At 49.0% G+C, this 18,246-nt stretch overlaps 1 long non-coding RNA gene and 1 pseudogene across 1 annotated transcript; one reads left to right on the top strand and one right to left on the bottom strand.

The window, feature by feature from the left end:
- Positions 1-1,378: 1,378 nt before the first annotated feature.
- On the bottom strand, positions 1,379-3,200 carry LOC139034814 (uncharacterized). The gene is made up of 2 exons (XR_011487380.1): positions 2,973-3,200; positions 1,379-1,715 (listed from the first exon to the last, which is right to left on the bottom strand). It is a non-coding gene; the product is annotated as an uncharacterized lncRNA (long non-coding RNA).
- Positions 3,201-17,529: 14,329 nt separating this feature from the next.
- Positions 17,530-17,721, top strand: LOC139034813 (translation machinery-associated protein 7B-like; annotated as a pseudogene).
- Positions 17,722-18,246: the final 525 nt, after the last annotated feature.

Here is an 18,246-nt window from a genome sequence, read left to right as displayed (position 1 = left end):
CATGCGACACAATTTAGTGACTAAATAGCAGTAGTTGCGTGTAGCTCCAGAAGGGTGCTCCCAGAGTCTGTGGGGTGCTGCCCCAGAGAATGAGGGTCGAGGGTACTGGGGGAGGACACTCAATTTTTAGGACTCGTGTCTGAGTCAGATCTGCTGCCACTTGCCTCACAGCCTGAAGCTTTCGTCAAGCCTGGGTGCCTCTGTGGCAATCAACAGAATGAGGTATCCTTCCTTCCTTCCTCCTGAGTCACTGCCTGGGCCAGCGGGGCCACTGGAAAGATGAGCCCGGGGTGAAGTGGCACCTGATGGGGACAGTGAGTGTGGCTGGTGGGGAGGTGGCCCCTGCTTGAAGGAAAACTGGCTCTCGGGCAGGCTGCTGCCTCCTCCACGGGCTGTGGCCTTTTTCTTTGGTCTTTCCTGGGCAGCTGTGTGTGCATGGATGTTAAGTCGCTTCAGTTGTGTCTGACTCTGTGACCCCATGGACTATAGCCCGCCTGGCTCCTTTGTCCATGGGATTCTCCAGACAAGAATACTGGAGTGGGTTGCCATGACCTCCTCCAGGGGATCTTCCATACCTAGGGATTGAACCTGTGTCCCTTGCATCTCCCACTTTGGCAGGTGGGTTCTTTACCACTAGAGCCACCTGAAAGAGCCCTACTAATCAACCAGCCAGTTCCCCAGGAGGAAAGACACCTCCCTGCCTGTCCATCTTTCCCTGCGCTTCCGGGAGCAAAGCCAACTGGATGTGTTGAATCTGCCATTAAAAATGTCAGTCTTCAGGGGTGAAGGTACCAGGCTCTGAAAGGCAGAGATAGACACGTGGACTGCTCAGCGCTCTTGCCAGGAGCCCTTAGACCCAGACCTCTCCCTGCCCTGCCCCCACTCCATCAAAGACAGAACATGGGACACGTTTGAACCAGTTGTGCCTGGACCTTGTGACTCTATACTCACAAATAGGAACTGCACCTCCCCTGCCCCCTTCCCCCCAGGCCTTTCTCCCTTCTTTCAGCACTGAGTACCTCTAGCCAGGAAAAGCTCTCTGGCCCTGACAGTTAAAGGTCCCCACCCTCCATCATCCTGCAGAGACACCTGCTCATTGGTAAGCCCTGCCCCTGCACACAGGTCTTCAGACTTCGGTTACTAACTCACATTGGGAAGATAAACAGTGAGCCTCTCACGAGAAAGACAAAGAAAGACACCAGCACCTGCAAAAAAAAAAAAAAGACATCACCCCCAACTAGCCCAACAAGCAGAGAAAGCAAAGTATGGAGCAGGGGAAAACTTTAAAATCTACAGTTATCTCAGAGAGAAAACAGAAGACTTCAAACAAATGGCAACTGGAACAGGAGTGTGTGCATGAACATTTTGAGAACAAAACTTAAAAAAAATTTTTTAATGTGATGGGAGAGATGAAACTCTTAAAAGAAGGAAAGAAGGTCAGAATCATTCCAGGAGGCCCAACATCCCAATGAGAGAATGTCCAGAAATAGAAAAGGAAGCAAAGACACCCAAAGTAAGGACGGGTGCCTCAGCTACAGAAGGCCCATCACATGGTGCAGGGCAATGTCTGGGTGGACAGCTAGTCAAAGCGTGGCACCCTGGAAGGTCAGAATGGAATGGAGCGGTGGTGCTGGAAACTTCCAGGGGGTTGCCAGGGCATCAGGGCGGGGGTTCTAAGTCAGGTGGCATCAGATGGCTAGACAACAAAGGGCAAACTAGAAGACAAGAGAACAGTGCTGTCAACATTCTAAGGAAAGTGTTTTTCTTTCTCTCTTTCTTTCTTTCTTTGACTGTGCCCAGCATCATTTGATCTTAATTCTCCAACCAGGGATCAAACCCATGCCCCTGCAGTGGAAGTGCAGAGTCTTAACCACTGGACTGCCAGAGAAGCCCCCTGGAAGGTAATTTTTCAGTCTAGCACTCCTGTGAATTTTCTCCTTTAATCGTCAACATTGTTTGTCTTTCCATCTTTTTCTCTCCCTTCGCTATGGTCTGCATCACTGGCCCCTACATAGGAGCTGTGCCTTCTAGTTGCAGAGTGGAGCTGACTTTGTGAGAATGGGGCTGTTTCTAACCTGTCATTAACTTATCCGTTGACATTTTTATTCATTCATTGTAGTTTTTATTTCTAAAGGTTCTATTTCATTCCTTCTGAATATGCCTTGTTTGTTTGTTTGTTTCAGCAGTACCTGGGTTCAATTCCTTGTTATTACATCTATAGTCATTTTAAACATGTTTGTTTAAAGCTATTATCTGATAGTCCTATTACCTGAGGTTCTTAGGAATCTCATTTCCCTGTTTACAGGGTCTACTGGTGGATTGTTTCCTCATGTCTTACAGTTTTGAATTGTGAGCTCATTTTCAGCAGGGCTCTGCCTGTGGGAATATTTTGTGCTTAAGCTGAGCATGTGTCTTTCTGGAGAGATTTTGTGTTTGCAAGATTCTCATTTGTATTGGCAGTCAGTGATTGTTTTCATGCTAATCTCAGGGCTTTGTGGGTCCTAGACTATGCAGGTAGTACACGTTTCAATCTCATGCTTGAAAAGGACAGGCTCACCATTACAAATTCTCTAGATTGGTTTTGTTCTTGCTTTTTTTGCTTGGTTTTTTAAACCACTCATGGCACAGGCTGACTTCCCTCATAGCTCAGCCAATAAAGAGTCTGCCTGCAATGCAGGAGATGTGGGTTTGATATCTGGGTTGGGAAGATTCCCTGGAGAAGGAAATGGCAACCCACTCCAGTATTCTTGCCTGGAAAATCCCATGGACAGAGGAGCCTGGCAGACTACAGTTCATGGGGTTGCAAAGAGTCAGACACAACTGAGTGACTTCACTTCTCTCTTCTCTGGCACAGGCTGAGATAGCTATGTTTCCAGGTCTTCTCTCTTTGTTGGTGGGTAGATATATTCCTCTGGAGGGAGCTGTCAAGGGTCTCACTTACAACAGCTGCCTTGCATGGGCCCCAGCCTTACCTTGTGTCCTGGGATGTTTGACCCACCTCCCCAGGTATGGAGACTGGCAGTTACGTTTACCAGGTTGGTCTTCATTTCTCTCTTCTCCTTTGGTGCCTTGAAATTTTGCTCCCTTTTTTTTCTGGTACATTTAGATAGTCATGTAAAGGGATTCTCACATTTTACACAACATTTCTAGCTGTGTATTAGGCAAGACTTCATGTCTGGTCCACACAGGAAAGGGGCAGATCCAAGCCTATTGACCTAGGCATAGTGATGTACAAACAGTGAATTTTAATTTCATTGTGGCTGGTGACATAACCACCCTGGGTGACTGTGGGTGTGGGTGGGGTTGTTATGAAAGGGCTAAATCTTCATCTTTTGTAGTCATAAATGAAGACTTAAACAGAAAACACAAATGAACAACAGTGACCACTTGGGACAGGATGAACACTAAAGATTTGGACTTCAAGTTTTTTAAAAATGTATTTATTTACTTGGCTGCCTCCATCTTAGTTTCAGCATGTGGGATCTTTGTTGCAGTGCATGGACTCTAGTTGCGGTGTTCAGGCTCCAGAGCGTGTGGGCTCACTAGTTTAGACGCACAGTCTTAGTTGCTCTGTAGGACCCTAGTTCCCCAATCAGGGATTGAACACATGTCCCCTGCTCTGCAAGCTGGATTCTTAACCACTAGACCACTAGGAAGTCACGAACTTCAGGACTTGAATGTGGCTGCCCCACTGTGTGAGAGCTGGATTTCAGCAGTGGGTGACCCTAGTAAGGACAGCTGTGTTCTGCTTCCCCGTCTGGAGCTCTTTACTCTATGTACTGTGTATTTTTACTGATCTGATTAAAAAACACACAAGGAATACTTTGGCCACCTGATGTGAAGAGCCAGTTCGTTGGAAAAGACCCTGATGCTGGGAAGGGTTGAGGGCAGGAGAAGAGGGCGACAGAGGATAAGATGGTTGGATGGGATCACTGACTCAGTGAACAAGAGTTTGAGAAACTCCAGGAGACGGTGAAGAAGAGGGAAGCCTGGTGTGCTGGGGTCCATAGGGTCGCAAAGTAGTCCGTAGGGTCTCGAGGAGTTGGACATAACTTAGTGACTGAACAGCAACAACAACATAAATATGCCTACACGTGTTGATTTGCTGATGAGAGGGCCCCAAGAGGCTTGGGAATGAACAGGGCAGGGTATCTTGGCAGAGACCCATCTCTCTGAAAGATCCCAAGTGCAGGATTCTGGGGGCTCTGCTTTCAGTTTTTAAGGCAGCTGCCTGGAGTTTCAACATCCATTCAACAAGCGTTCTTCAGATCTTCCCAAGTGCCAGCGCCTGAGCTAGGAGCTGAGAACCCCTGGGCTTTCCTGAGGGATAATGGAAAAGGCACACCACTGATGTCCACGAAATAGACCCTGAAGACTTCTCTATTGACTTGACATCTGACCCACTGTCTTTGTAATTAACCCACACAGTTTCCTGTCCATGCAAACCCACCTTCAGAGGCTGATGGTGGCTTCTCGGGATGGTGGCATCATCAGGGAACTTTCCTTCTCGTTCTTTTAGCCCCGAGTGGGAATAACTATGTTTACTTGCCACTGACTAACTGGGTGAGGCTTCGCTCATGAGCCTGCTCCTCCCGCTCCCCTCCCACCCTCCACCCAGACTCGGGCTTTGCCTCTCTCCGTGGGACGCTGAACCTTGATCTCTGTCTGAGGCCAACCAGGTTTCCTCTAGCTGCCGCGGCATGTGACCAGCCTGGCTATTTCATGTGGCCCGGGTGGGTGGTGGCAGGCTATGTGGGCCCCACCTCCAACAACATTGCCTGCGGCCTGGCCTGGCGGGTGTTGCCCACCTGCTAAGGCAAGCGGACACACCTTCTGTTCCCTTTCTTCACCATCAGAGCAGCCTCAACATGGAGGGAGAATGGCACGCAGTCTGGAGACCTGGGTACAAAGCCGGCCCTCTGCTCCTGACCGTGGGCTGGTGAAGCTATGATGCCTGAAAACTGAATATCCACAGTCCCGTGAGTGCTGAACTATTGGCGGTCTACACCCCAAGAGTTGCAAATGGAGACTCAGAGAAGTACAATCACACCTCTGCTCAGAGCAGCTTGCTCACAACCAGCAAGCGGGGAACAGTGCAGGGTCTATCAGTGGGTACCTGAATCAACCCAGTGTAGCATCTCCACACAGCAGTGTGTTATCCAGGAAGGAAGGAAGGATGGGTGCCCGCTCCCACGTGAGTGAACCTCTAAGTCACTACGTCCAGAGAAAGACAACAGACACGAAGGTCACGTACTGTAGATGCCATGGATAGGAAAAGTCCTGGATGTGATAGCCAGGCCTGGGTCGGGGGGCGGGGAGGGCGGCTGGGGAGAAACTGCTGAGAGGTCCAGGGTTTTTCCTTTGGAGGGAAGGAAACAAGGGGTTGAAACAACATTGTGAATGTGCTAGATCCTTCCTCAATTGCCTCTAACATGACTAATCTTATGTTGTGTGCCTTCATCTCAATACATTAAAAAAAGGTCCCTCAACAGAAGCAAATCCTGCAGTTGCCAGGCCCTGAGCTAAGGCCAGCGAGGGGCCACTTGTTTGCATTTTCCTCTTCTAGTCCCGCTAAGGACCTGGGCAGTGCCTGGTGCGTCCTTATTTTACACTGATTTCTGTCTTGTTTTATGGTTCACTGCATTGATGTAATGAAGCTGTGCAGCATGGACATGTCAGACTAAGGCATCCGTTCAGTCCGTCTTTTGTTCCTTCACTTCCTCCATCGTTTGCAGAGACCAAGCTCCCACTGAGCAGTGTGGGTCACCTCCTGCTCTCCCGGTCACAAAGGCCACCAAGCCCTCTAGCATCTCTGACATTTGCTCACCTTCTAGAGGACAGTGGGAGATAGAGGGAGCCAGCTCAGAGGAGGAGGGGAGGGAGGAGGCCTGGAAGTTCCTTGCCTGGAGAGTCAGCCCTCAGGTGGCTAGGTGATGGTGTTGGGAGGTCAGGGAGATCAGGAAACCCCTTGCAGGTGGGAACAAGGGACTGAGGTGTGTCATGGGCTGGTGTGCTGGGAGTGATCTGGATGCTGGTCAGAAACAGGGGCTGTGGAGACACGGGGAGCAGCCTATGCTGCCCCTTTTTGGAGTCTGCTAGACAGTAGCTCAGAACACTGTGGCCCCAGCATGGGAATGAGCCATCCTGGGCTCTTCCCAACAAGTTGGATGAGCTCCTAGGACCAGGCCTCATGGGCTGGAGTTGGGCTTGGGGCCAGGGAGACTGTCCATGGGCCCCTACCCCCACCTTGCCCTCCACCATTTCCATCTTGGCTGGCAGGGCTCCCTCCCCAGGGAAATCGCCACAATGGGACCCGTGCATGACCATCCACTCACAGGACACATCTTCCTGAAGAAGAGGCATCTCAGGCTGTGGGCCCCCAGAGCTGCACTTTGGAGCAACTCTGAAACAGCAAAACAGAGATGCTTCCAAGGAGCCAGAGGAGGCCTGGGTGTTGTGGAGCTCTGTGTGGGTGCCAGTCTGGGTGGAGTTTCCTGGTGATTATTGCTGGTGGCAGTAATGATCTCCACACCCTGGCCGTAGCCATGTTAAGGATGGAGGGTTGGGGCTGGCCTATGAAGGAGGAGCTGGGGGAGCTCTGTGGGCTCTGCCAGTTGTTTGGCCCAAATCTAGCCCCTCCAGAAGGCTTCTCCCAGCCTCAGTCGAGCCTGGGGAGCTGTGTGTCTGATGCTTGTCAGCTTCTCCTGGTCTTGGGGGAGGCGGCGGGCCTAATGCGCCCTGTATTCATCACATCTGTCCAGAGAAACAGAAGAGTGGATGTGGAAATGTGTAAAAGATTTATCATGAGGAATTTGCTCATGACATTATGTAGGCTGGCAAGTCATGATCCCATGGGGTAGACCAGATGGCTGGAGACCTAGCTGAAGTCCAAAGGTCATCTGTTATAGCAGCCCTCTTCTTTAGGAGAAGGCAACCTTTTATACTATTGGGTTCTTTGACTGATTGGGTGAGGCCCACCCACACCACAAACGGCAATCTGCTTTACTCCAAGTCCACCGATTCAGATGCTGATCTCATCCAAAAGCATTCTCACAGTAACATCTAGAAAATTGTTTGGCCATATGTCTGGGCACCATGGTCTAGCCAAGCTGATGCATAGAATGAAACATCACATTCTCTTCACCCTCACCAGCAGCCCTGGGTGCTAGAGCCCCCTCAGCATCGCTAGGTTCCCATTGAACACTGTTCAGTTGGGTGAATGTCACTGTCTCCAACTTGCATCCAGGTTAACTCACAAGGCTGAAGATATTGGCTTCCCCAGGGATGCAGGGTGGCCTGGCAGTCCCACTAGGGGCCCGGACCACACATCCTATCTGGAGATGAAACATCAGGCGGGAAGAGGTTAACGCAGACAACCACAGCACCGCCGAGGATGCCAAGTCACAGGAAACTGCTTCTGCTGATCTGGCCACATTCTTCCTTCATTCATCAAAGGCAGCAACGGCCTGCTGGGACCTGCCACAGGAAATCATCACCTCGACCTACCTGAACACACCTTCCTGGGGTGGCCTCCCCATCGTCCTCACTCACAACCCAGCTCTCCCTCAACGTTCAGCCCCAGGAATGACTCTCTATGGCCCCAAGTCCCCCTAGAGGGGGGCTTCCAGGATGACCTGAGTCAGAGCATCACAGCCAGGGGCCAACTTCCCTGACCATGCTGGTTAAAACTGAGGCCAGTATCATCACTCCCGGGGGACAAGGAGGATCCTGAGTAAGTGGGGATGGGAGTGTGTATGCTGGACTACAACCTTAGCGATGAAAAGATCGAGGCCCCAGAGAGGTGAAGCTATTGCCCAAGATCACTTTTTAATATCCCATATATTGCACGAGACATACTCATAATAAAAAGTTAGCTATAATATAGTTTATTAATTTTTATTAAAATGTACAATTCTCAATTTTACTAATGTTTTGTTTGAAATTTTAAAAGTGATAATAATTTTAGTACAATAATAATAAAAATAATAAAAGCATAAAAATAAAAAATAATAAAAGCATAATAATAATTTTAGCACAAAATGATAATAATTTAGCACATAATTTTTAGCACAAGTATACCCCAAACATTGCATGGGACTTACAAAAAGTGATGAATAGCTCACAAAAGTTTATAGTTTATACTTATACTTTATTATTTATGACTGTGGGTATGTGTGAAAGTCACTCAGTCATGTCCAATTCTGTGACCCCATGGACTATACAGTCCATGGAATTTTCCAGGCCAGAATAATGGAGTGGGTAGCCTTTCCCTTCTCCAGGGGATCTTCCTGACTCAGGAATCAAACCGGAGTCTCCTGCATTGCAAGTAGATTCTTTACCAACTGAGCTATCAGGGACTACTTATACTAAAAAATTGTTGCTGATCTGAATTTCACATTTAACTGGGTGCCCTGCATTTTATCTGGCAACCTTACTTACATAACATCCTCTTAGTAATTCTTGGTTCTTTGAAGAGTGTAAAATTGTGTTTCTATCTTTTAAATTTTGAAATTTTAATTTTTCTTATTTTTTGTTTTATTGAGGTATAGTTGATTTACAATGTGTTAGTTTCAGGTGTATAGCACAGTGAATCAGCTTTATATTATATATAAAATTTTTTCTTGTATATATATATATTTCTTTTTCAGATTCTTTTCCATTATAGGTTATTATAAGATAATGAATATAGTTCCCTATGCTGTACAGTTGCTGTTTATCTATTTTGTATATTGTATAAATAATTTTGTATATTGTATAATTTTTGTATTTTGTATATTGTATAATTACTTTGTATATTGTATATACAAAATATTTGTATATTTGTATATTGTATAATATATTTGTATATTTGTATATTGTATATGCAAAATAGTTGTATATTGTATAATATATTTGTATGTTTGTATATTGTATAAATAATTTTGTATATTGTATAATTTTTTGTATTTTGTATATTGTATAATTTTTTGTATATTGTATAAATTTTGTATATTGTATAAATAAAAATTTATTTAATTAAATAAATTTAAATTTAAAATTAAATATTAGCATATATATATATATTTCTGCTAATTTCAAACTCTTAATTTATCCCCCCTAAAAGAGTTTGTTTCTAAATAGTTCAGTATTTGAATTTCTCTCAAGTAAGTTTATCATATAGGGTTTACTGCAACTCACAGACATCATTATTGTCGTTCAGTTGCTCAGTTGTGTCCAACTCTTTGGGACCCCATGGACTGCAGCACGCCAGGCTTCCCTGTCTTTCACTGTCTCCTGGAGTTTGCTTAGACTCATGTCCATTGAGTTGGTGATGCCATCCAACCATCTCATCTTCTGTTGTCCCCTTCTCCTCCTGCCCTTGATTTTTCCCAGCATCAGGGTCATGACCATTAGCAAAGAGCTTACATTTCTTGCATTACAAAGACAATATGCTTTGCCATTTGCAAAGACAGCCAGGAGGTGAAGGGAACAGGACTCTCTCCAATCTGCTAAATCGCTTGTTCTTGTCTCTGGCCACTGCTTCGGGACCAAGGACTTTGGCGGAGGTGTGGGGGTTCCCCTCTGCAGGTACCCCCAGTGGGTGCGGCACTCAGTGGTGAAGCACCTGGGGTGGAACCAGAACCTGGAAAGCGCCCAGGAGGGAACTGGGAGAGTGTGGGCTGCGGGGGGTGCTGGCTGGAGTCCCTGAGATCCTGGGTGCAAAGTGCGGAGGACTCCATTAGGTGGCTGTGAGTGCTCACCGGGGCACCTGATAGGAACTTTGGCCTCTTCCATGCTCTGAGCATGAATTAACTCATGAGGTTAATTCAGGACACCAGCCAGGAATGTCCCTCTGAGAGGCTCCAGGCCTCCTTCCATCTTACCTTCTGTCTTCTCTCCCTTCAGCAGCCAGTGGCCTCTAAAGGAACATGACTCTCCTTCCCAGGACTGACACCCCCAGGCCCTTCAGCGGTCCTTGTGCCCCCATGAAGGCCGCTCCCTTTAGCCTGTGTCCAGCCGCACTTCCAGTTACCATCCCGGGCCTCCGTCCTGGGCCCTGAGGGCCTGACAGCCCCTCTTACACATCCGTGCCCCTTCTCCTGGAGCTTCCTGGCTGGCCTGCTGCCCACCCCCCTCCTCCTCCACACAGTCCTGGCCACATTCTCCAGGAAGTCCCCCCCCGACGTCCAGGTGTGACTAGGGCCAATAGGACGATGCACCGCCTCACCGTGGGACTCTCCCTAGTGTCTGCATTGGAGGAAACGGTGAGAACATCTCCCCAGCTCCTCTCCCCCAACCACCAGGACAGCCAACAATAACACCCGTAACAGGTGACACGCCCTCCCCCCTGCCCCATCGAGAGAAGACGGTGCCAGGCAGGTGGATACAGGAGGTGGAGGCTTGGAGGTGGCGGGGAGGAAAAGGAAGGGCAAGAACATGTGTTACAAGACTCCACTCATATGAAGTGTCCAGAACAGGTACAGTCATGGAGAAAACAGTAAGTGTTTTGGTTTCCAGGGCCTGGGGCTGACGGAAATTGCAGCTCAGATGGGAAAGAATCTGCCTGCAATGCAGGAGACCCGGGTTCGATCCCAGGGTCGGGAAGATCCTCCGGAGAAGGAAATGGCAACACACTCCAGTATTCTTGCCTGGAGAATCACATGGACTGAGGAGCCTGTTGAGCCACAGTCCATGGGGTTGCAAAGAGTCAGACATGACTGAGCGACTAACACTTCACTAGTGAAAGGGCAGAGTGTTTCTTTTGGAGGTGATGAAGGGTCTAAAATTGACCATGGAGATTGTTGGGAGATGGTTGTACAACTCTGTGGATGTACTAAAAGCCGTTGCATTGAACACCTTAAATGAGTGAATTATGTGGTATATGAGTTGTTGTTCAGTTGCTAAGTCATGTCCAAATCTTTGTGACCCCGTGGACTGCACTATGCCAGGCTTCCCTGTCCTTCACTATCTCCCGGAGTTTGCTCAAACTCATGTTCATTGAATCCATGATACCATCCAACCATCTCATCCTCTGTCACCCCCTTCTCCTCCTGCTCTCAATCTTTCCAAGCATCAGGGTCTTTTCCAATGAGTCAGTTCTTCACATCAGGTGGCCAAAGTACTGGAGCTTCAGCTTCAGCATCAGTCCTTCCAATGAATATTCAGGGTTTATTTCCTTTAGGACTGACTGGTTTGATCAGATGCTGTATTGGGAGACAAAAGTCTGGATTCAGGAGGAAGGTGTGAAGCACAGGGAGGAGGCGGGGTCTGGGGATGGAGGCCAATGAGAGGGCTGCTGGGCTGGATCCCCGTGGCTGCTGTTACACGTGGCTTAAGACAGCTTTCATTTGTCAGCTCTCAGTGCTAGAGGTCAGAGGTCTGATGTGGGCCTGGCTGGGATAAAGGGAGTTTCCTTCTATAAATCCTGGGGTTGAATCCTTTCTCAGCTTCTAGAAGTTGCTCACCTTCCTGGCCCTCTGGCCCCTTCCTCCAGCCTCAGAGCCAGCCATCACATCCCTCCCTCTCTGCTTCCCTGAAGGTGACCATCAGTGACTCTCCTCCCCTGGGATGACGTTGGGCCCACGTGGATAATCCAGAATGATCTCCCAGCTCACGATCCTTACCTGAACCACAGCTACAGGGTCCCTGCTGCCAGAAGCAATGACACAGGTCCCAGGGCCAGGATCATCAGCCCTAGGTGGAGAGGTGGGTGGTGGGTGGAGGGGGGTTATTCTGCTCACCATAGGCATCCCCACCTGAGAGCAGAGAAATATGCTCCATAAAAAAGTGTTGAATGAAAGAATAGGGGCCAGATGAAACCAAATCTAGGCCTGATTGTTGATTCTGGAAGTGTTATAAGAGCCCGTCCTGCTTCGAGAGCAGTGGGGTGGATGATGGATTCAGTGGGCATCTCATAAGTATTCATGCCCACCTGCCTACCTGCAGTGAGGCTTGGAGCTCGGCAGGCAGGTTGAAGAGTTCTAGAAATAGAACCTTTACACCTCCAGCTGTGCTGTCCAGGTCCAGTCCTGTGGAGGGTGAGATTAAGGGTGGCTTCCCCTTGGCACCCCCTTGCTGTTCCAGGGGTGCTAAGCCAGTGCCTGCCACGGAGGCTGCCCCGCCCCTGCTAGGCACAAGGAAGAGTCAGAAGGAAGGGACCTGTGACAGCTCAGAAAGTCGTTCCAGGCAAGCCTTGTCCCCAACCTCAGGGAAATAATTAGACTATTGTGTGCGAAATGACAATTAGGCCATTAAAGAGAAGGGCCAGGAGAATCTGCCTTCCCAGGCCCTACTCCTAGACTGACCTTCAACCCCACTGTGCAGTCCGTCTCCAATGCAGGTGTCCCGGTCCCCATGGCAACCGGGAATCATTTCACACACAGAAGGTTATGGTCGTGTGGGAATGGGGAGCTGGGAGACATAGAGGAGCAAAGTTTTCATTTATAGTACCTGAGTAGAAAGGTGTCCGAACAGGTCTCAGCCGAATTCTACCCAGATGACTAAGCTGGCCTCCTGACCATTTATTTGTCTGTCAACAGAATGGCTGTAGTCATGGGGTGCTTTTGGTCGTAAATAATAGAATCTCTAACTCTCAGAAGCTAAAGCAAAGCTTTCTTTAAAATTTTTTTTTTTTTTTTTTGCATTTTAAAAACTGAAGTATAGTAATGCCTTCAATCATTTCTCAAACTATGGAAGGAAGGCACTGAGTTGGTGAGATTCTCTTGGCTTTCCCCACAGTGACAAGACGGCTGCAGGGGTTCCAGGAATCACATACTCCGAGGGCAACACCCAAAGCAGGGAGGGGCAGGTGGCAAAGGGCTTCTATTCTCACAGCTCTGTATCACCTTGTCCAGAAGCCCTAGGTGACTTCACTTTCCTGATCACCGACAAAACAGAATCACACAGCCACTGTCAGACACTCCAGCACTTTAAAGAAAAGGAAACGGGGGCAGGGAGCTTCCTGAAGTGTCTGATCTCTGTGGTGGATGGGCTGTGTCCCCTACCACACTCACGTGCACACATACACACTCACATTTGGTCCAAGCAGTTCTGAAGGGGTGAGGCTAACCCCTTCTCAGGAGTGGACACCCCAGCAAGAACTGAAGCAATCAGGGCTTCCCCTTCCCCAGGCCCTGGGGAATGAGTGAGGGGTGGGCTCTGAGATCCTGCCCTACACTTTCCTTTTCTTTTAAAAATATTTATTTATTTATTTGGCTGTGCCAGGTCTTAGTTTTGGCATGTGGCAACTTCGGTCTTCATTGAGGCATGTGAGATATTTAGTCGTGGCACGTGGGATCTAGTTCCCTGACCAGGGATCGAGCCCAGGCCCCATGCACTGGGAGCGTGGAGTCTTGGCCACTGGACCACCTGGCACAATCTGGAAGGAGGTGCCCACTGCATTTAGTCAGTGGCCAGGACCTAGCTGGAGCTTCAGGATACCCACTCTTTTTTTTTTTTTAATTTTTAAGTCTTTTATTGAATTATATCAAAAGTATAGAGGGTTATTTTGTTTGTTTGTTTGTAATTTTATGGTTAGTATGGAAATAAGTGAAAAATGAACTCTATGATGTCTGGATCAACGACCTGACTTTGTTAAGTGAATAACAAACATGCAATTTTCATTTTATTGGCTGACTTTGGCCAACAAGTGAAAAACACATCATTCCTTTAGGTGACTGCTGTGGAATGTCTGCAGTGTATATCAGGTAACAAAGAATGTATCAGATTACAGAGTGACAGAGAGATTTATAGCAGAAGCTCTGATTACAATGATGGATGTCTCAAATGGCAGAAGGAGCATTTTGCCAGGAGATGCAGAGGGATGGGCTTTGCATGAAGACAGCCCCCTAGAAGGATGCCTACCTCACATCCCCAACCCCATGGCTTGGGTGTGGGACCTCTCAGCTCCTGATTTCCTGCAGCCAGTCTGCAGAGGCACCCAGAGAGGACAAGTTCTCGTTTTGCTTATAGCCTTGAGACTCTTTTCTAAGCTGATGGATGCATGCCCTTTCCTTTAAAAAAAAAAAAAATAGCGTGTAATCCACACCTGGTCTTGTGATCTTTGTTTTTCTTTTGGGAAGAAGTGGAAGCTTTGTCAGGGAATATGCTTCTGTAGCCGATGTCAGTGGCGTTCCTACTGCACATGTGCCCCTCGGTGGGTGCAGTTCAGCCTCTCCACCAGAGCATCCTGAGTCTTCCTCATTTCCAGGTGGGTAGCAGCCTTTGTACCTGGCAGGGCGGCCCCCTGCACAGTCCTCTCATCCAAAGTGGCCAATTCATGAACTGCCTTTGAACCACTCTTTGCAATCACTGTTCTCATCACAGCCCCATTTCTCCAGGCACTCAGACCCTCATCAGCCCCGCTTGAGGGTTAATTATTCACATGGCTTGGGACCCACAGCTGCCAAAGTCCACTCTGTCCCCTCCCCTACGCTGGTAGAATCTGCCCTTTGGACTCAGGTGCCAAGGAGGAGAGAGTAATTGTTACTGGAGTCATTAAAATATTTTCTGTGAAGTAGATGTGAGTTGAAAATATTAGAAAACATAGAAAAGTATAAACAAGGAAATAAAACCATCTGTAAGCCCACTAACCAGAGACAAGGGCTATTAACAATTTAGTGTATTTCTGTCCAGGTTATTTTCCCTGAGTATAACTCAGCATCCCACTAGGTATACAGAAACACCTTTAAATGTTTACAACATGGTATTTAATGCAAGGAATTGACTGCATGAGGATAGACCAGCTGACTGCCCATGAGAGCCAGTGGTAAGCTTCAGAACACCCAGTTCAATGTGAATTTGAGATAAACACAAATAATGTGTTGGTAAAAGTATATTGTATGCCATATCTGTTTATCTGACACCCAAGTGCAAGTTTGACTGGGCATCCTGGTTTTGTTCCTTTCCCTGCGTAGGTTTGAATGAGAACCAAAGCAGGCGGTTCTGAGGCTGTGCGGCTCTTCCTCGTCCCACTACAGGCATACGCACGCATGCACACACGTGCACACACTCACACACCATGGCAGGGCCCCTGCAAGTCTTCCCGCAGGACACTCCCTCTACTGGTGGCCTGGCAGGGTGTCGACAAAACACATAAAACCAAGTCAACCTGGGCCTGGCTAACGAGGCGTGGACAGGCCTGCATTCTGACCCTCACGCCTGCTGTGTGGATTTTGCTGAGATGCCAACCCCCCTGAGCCCTGGGGTCCTCCTCTAAAAGTGGGGTCCACACATGCCTGCCCTGCAGGGATCCTGGACGGTCAATAAAATACCACAGAAGGAGCCCCAGCCTCGTAGCAGGTGCGGAATAAATGGGTGTTTTCATCATCTCACACCCAGTTTGCGCTCATTTGGGAGGGCTGGTCAGGAAGGCCCCCACCACCAGCTGGGGGTCAGCTGGTGACTGTAGGGCACAGATCTGGGGCCTTCCATGGCTTCAGGGAGGAGCGTTTCCTGCCTCCAAAAGTCAGTGGAGGCAAGGTGGCCTCCCCCATCCCTGCCCTGCCTCCAGCTGCTCTCCACGGCCTCCCCTGCTGACTGAGGCCCGGTTCCCAGGACCCAGACTCAACTGCAAGGGCCTGCGCACTCACTTATTACCATCTCTGCCCCTGCAGGGAAGGAATGTCATGGGGGACTGGTTTCCCCAACACCTCCTGTGCCCTGTCCCCGGGGTCCCAGCCGCCACTATGGGAGCAGGTCTGGGGGAACCCTGTTCACTTCCTCCCCCTGGCATCTCCTCGTGGAGCCCAGCTGGCATGCAGGGGGCACCAGGAGATGCGGGAGTGACCAGTCGACTCTGGGAGTCGGGGGTGGACGGGCAAGGCTGCTCCCTGTCTGGCCTCACCTGACAACTCTGATGCCCTGGGGGCCCAAGTCCTCGTGACCCACCTCCCCTGTGTCTTGCAGTGTATTTCCTCCTCCACTTTCACCCTCTTCCTTCCCTTGCTGGGGCACTCTGGGGCCCTCCCTAATAACACCTGCCCACGGGCCCTCTTTTAGGCCCTGCGCGGGGCGGCCAGGTGCTGACGGCTGCTCCTGGCCAGCCTGGAGGGCGCCTTCCCAGAGGACACAGGAGGAAGCCAGAGAGAAACTTGGAAGAGGAGACCGACCGTGAGGTTGGATCAGCCGTGACCCTGCTGAGCCCGATTTTGGGAACAGATGGTGCCGCCTTGACGCTCAGATGTCGCCATTTCTAACCAGAGTCTAGCAGGCTGTGACCCCTGCCATCCCCAGGCTGCTCCTGAACAAAGGCACTCCAAGCGTCACGTGATTATTGAGTTGCGTCAACATAGGGAGGATGGACAGGCCCCAATGGACAGCCTCATATGTGTTTTTTCCAGTACCAGGTTTTGAGGAAGGTTGAGGTTTCCTAGCCTGAGAGCGGCCAATACCTCCGAAGCCAGAGGCTGCCTGGCTGGCAGCCTCATGGGCTGTGAAATGTGGACGGTACTGCTGAAAGGACCCGCTGCATCACAGACGATAACAGTGTGCTCCTTCCACAGAGTCAGGAACAGGCCATGTTTAGCCTTGAACCAATGCCTATCTCTTCCTGGGAAAGTCACTGGGGTCCACCTGCCAGGGGGTGGGTCTCCCCAGGCCTGTGCCCTGGGAGCCAGATGCTCTTCCAGGGCCCATGACCTACTGCCCCACCTGAACTTGACCCAGACTGGATGGACTTTAGACCCCAAACGCTTTCGAGACAAATCACAAAAAAGCCGTCAACCAACAAAGGTCCATCTAGTCAAAGCTATGGTTTTCCCAGTAGTCATGTACGGACATGGGAGTTGGTCTATAAAGAAGGCTGAACGACAAAGAATTGATGATTTTGATCTGTGGTGTTGGGAGAAGACTCTTGAGAGTCCTGTGGACAGCAAGGAGATCAAACCAGTCAATCCTAAAGGAAATCAACCCTGAATATTCATTGGAAGGACTGATGCTGAAGCTGAAGCTCCAATATTTTGGCCACCTGATGGAAAGAGCCAACTTACTGGAAAAGACCCTGATGCTGGGAAAGATTGAAGGCAAAAAGAGAAGGCAGAGGATAAGATGGTTAGATAGTATCACTGACTCATTGGACCTGAATTTGAGCAAACTCTGAGAGATAGTGAAGGACAGAGAAGCCTGGCGTGCTGCAATCCACAGGGTCACAAAGAGTTAGACATGACTTAGCAACAGAAAAACAACAAAAAAAACAACTTATTCAGGTAATGTTCTCACCATTGCATCTTTGGCACCATGAGAGTTTGTGCTCTGACTTTGCATTTTAATGCTTTTGTTCTGTCTGCCCTGCAAGTTTTATGGGTGCAAACCACAAAAGTGAAGCGGGCGTGCCTGGAGAAGGTTAGGCTTCTCCCCACGTCTTCCCACAGGTCTCTCCTCCTTCTCCCACCTCTGCTCCTCCAGGAGAAGCTAGGCAGTGCTATGGATTGATTTATGTGATCCTCCAAAGACATGTTGGGGTTCTTATCCCCTATATCTTAGAACGTGACCTTATTGGGATTCAGGGTCTTTATAGAGGTGATCAAAAGCAAATGAGGCATGGCAGGCACCATGTCGAGCCTTGAAGGAGGCCCTGAAGAAGCCCCTGAAGCAGCCCCAGAAGAAAGCCAAGAAGATGGACAAGATAAGGAGTTCAAGCAGATACAGAAGGAGGAACAGAAGAAACTCTAGGGGCTAAAAGCGGAGGCTGTGGGGAAAGGCCCCTTGACCACGGGTGGAATTAAGAAATCTGGCATAAAGTAAGCTGTTCCTGTGCCTAAGGCAATGACGATCCTTCATTCCATTCTTGTTTAAACACCTGGATGTCCTGCCATAAAGTCTGTTGTCACCTAGAGCTGATAATAGAATGAAGTGTTGTCTTGGAACCTATTGTCCATTGAATAATAAACTTGTGTGAAAAAAAATCATATACTGGCTCATCTTGTCTTTAGTACTGCTCAGCCATTCCTGCCTTAGCTGTGAGATGCACAAAAACCCAGCCCAGAATATTCCTGCCAGAGTGTGTTCTTTAGTGTTTGTTCTGTCCTGAATACTACACCACCCGGAATCAACCAATTTGTTTGCAAAAAGGGGCTTCCCAGGTGGCACAGTGGTAAAGAATCTGCCTGCCAATGCAGGAGATGCAAGACATGGGGGTTCGATCCTGGTTGGGAAGATCCCCTGGAGGAGGAAATAGCAACCCGCTCCAGTATTCTTGTCTGGGAAATTCCATGGACAGGAGAGCCTGGTGGGCTACGGTCCATGGGGTTGCAAAGAGTCAGACACAAC

Source organism: Odocoileus virginianus, chromosome 4 (assembly GCF_023699985.2).
Source record: "Odocoileus virginianus isolate 20LAN1187 ecotype Illinois chromosome 4, Ovbor_1.2, whole genome shotgun sequence".
NCBI classification, from domain to species: Eukaryota; Metazoa; Chordata; class Mammalia; order Artiodactyla; family Cervidae; genus Odocoileus; species Odocoileus virginianus.
Note: the sequence above shows the minus strand (reverse complement) of the source record. Positions and strands in the feature narration are given on the sequence as shown.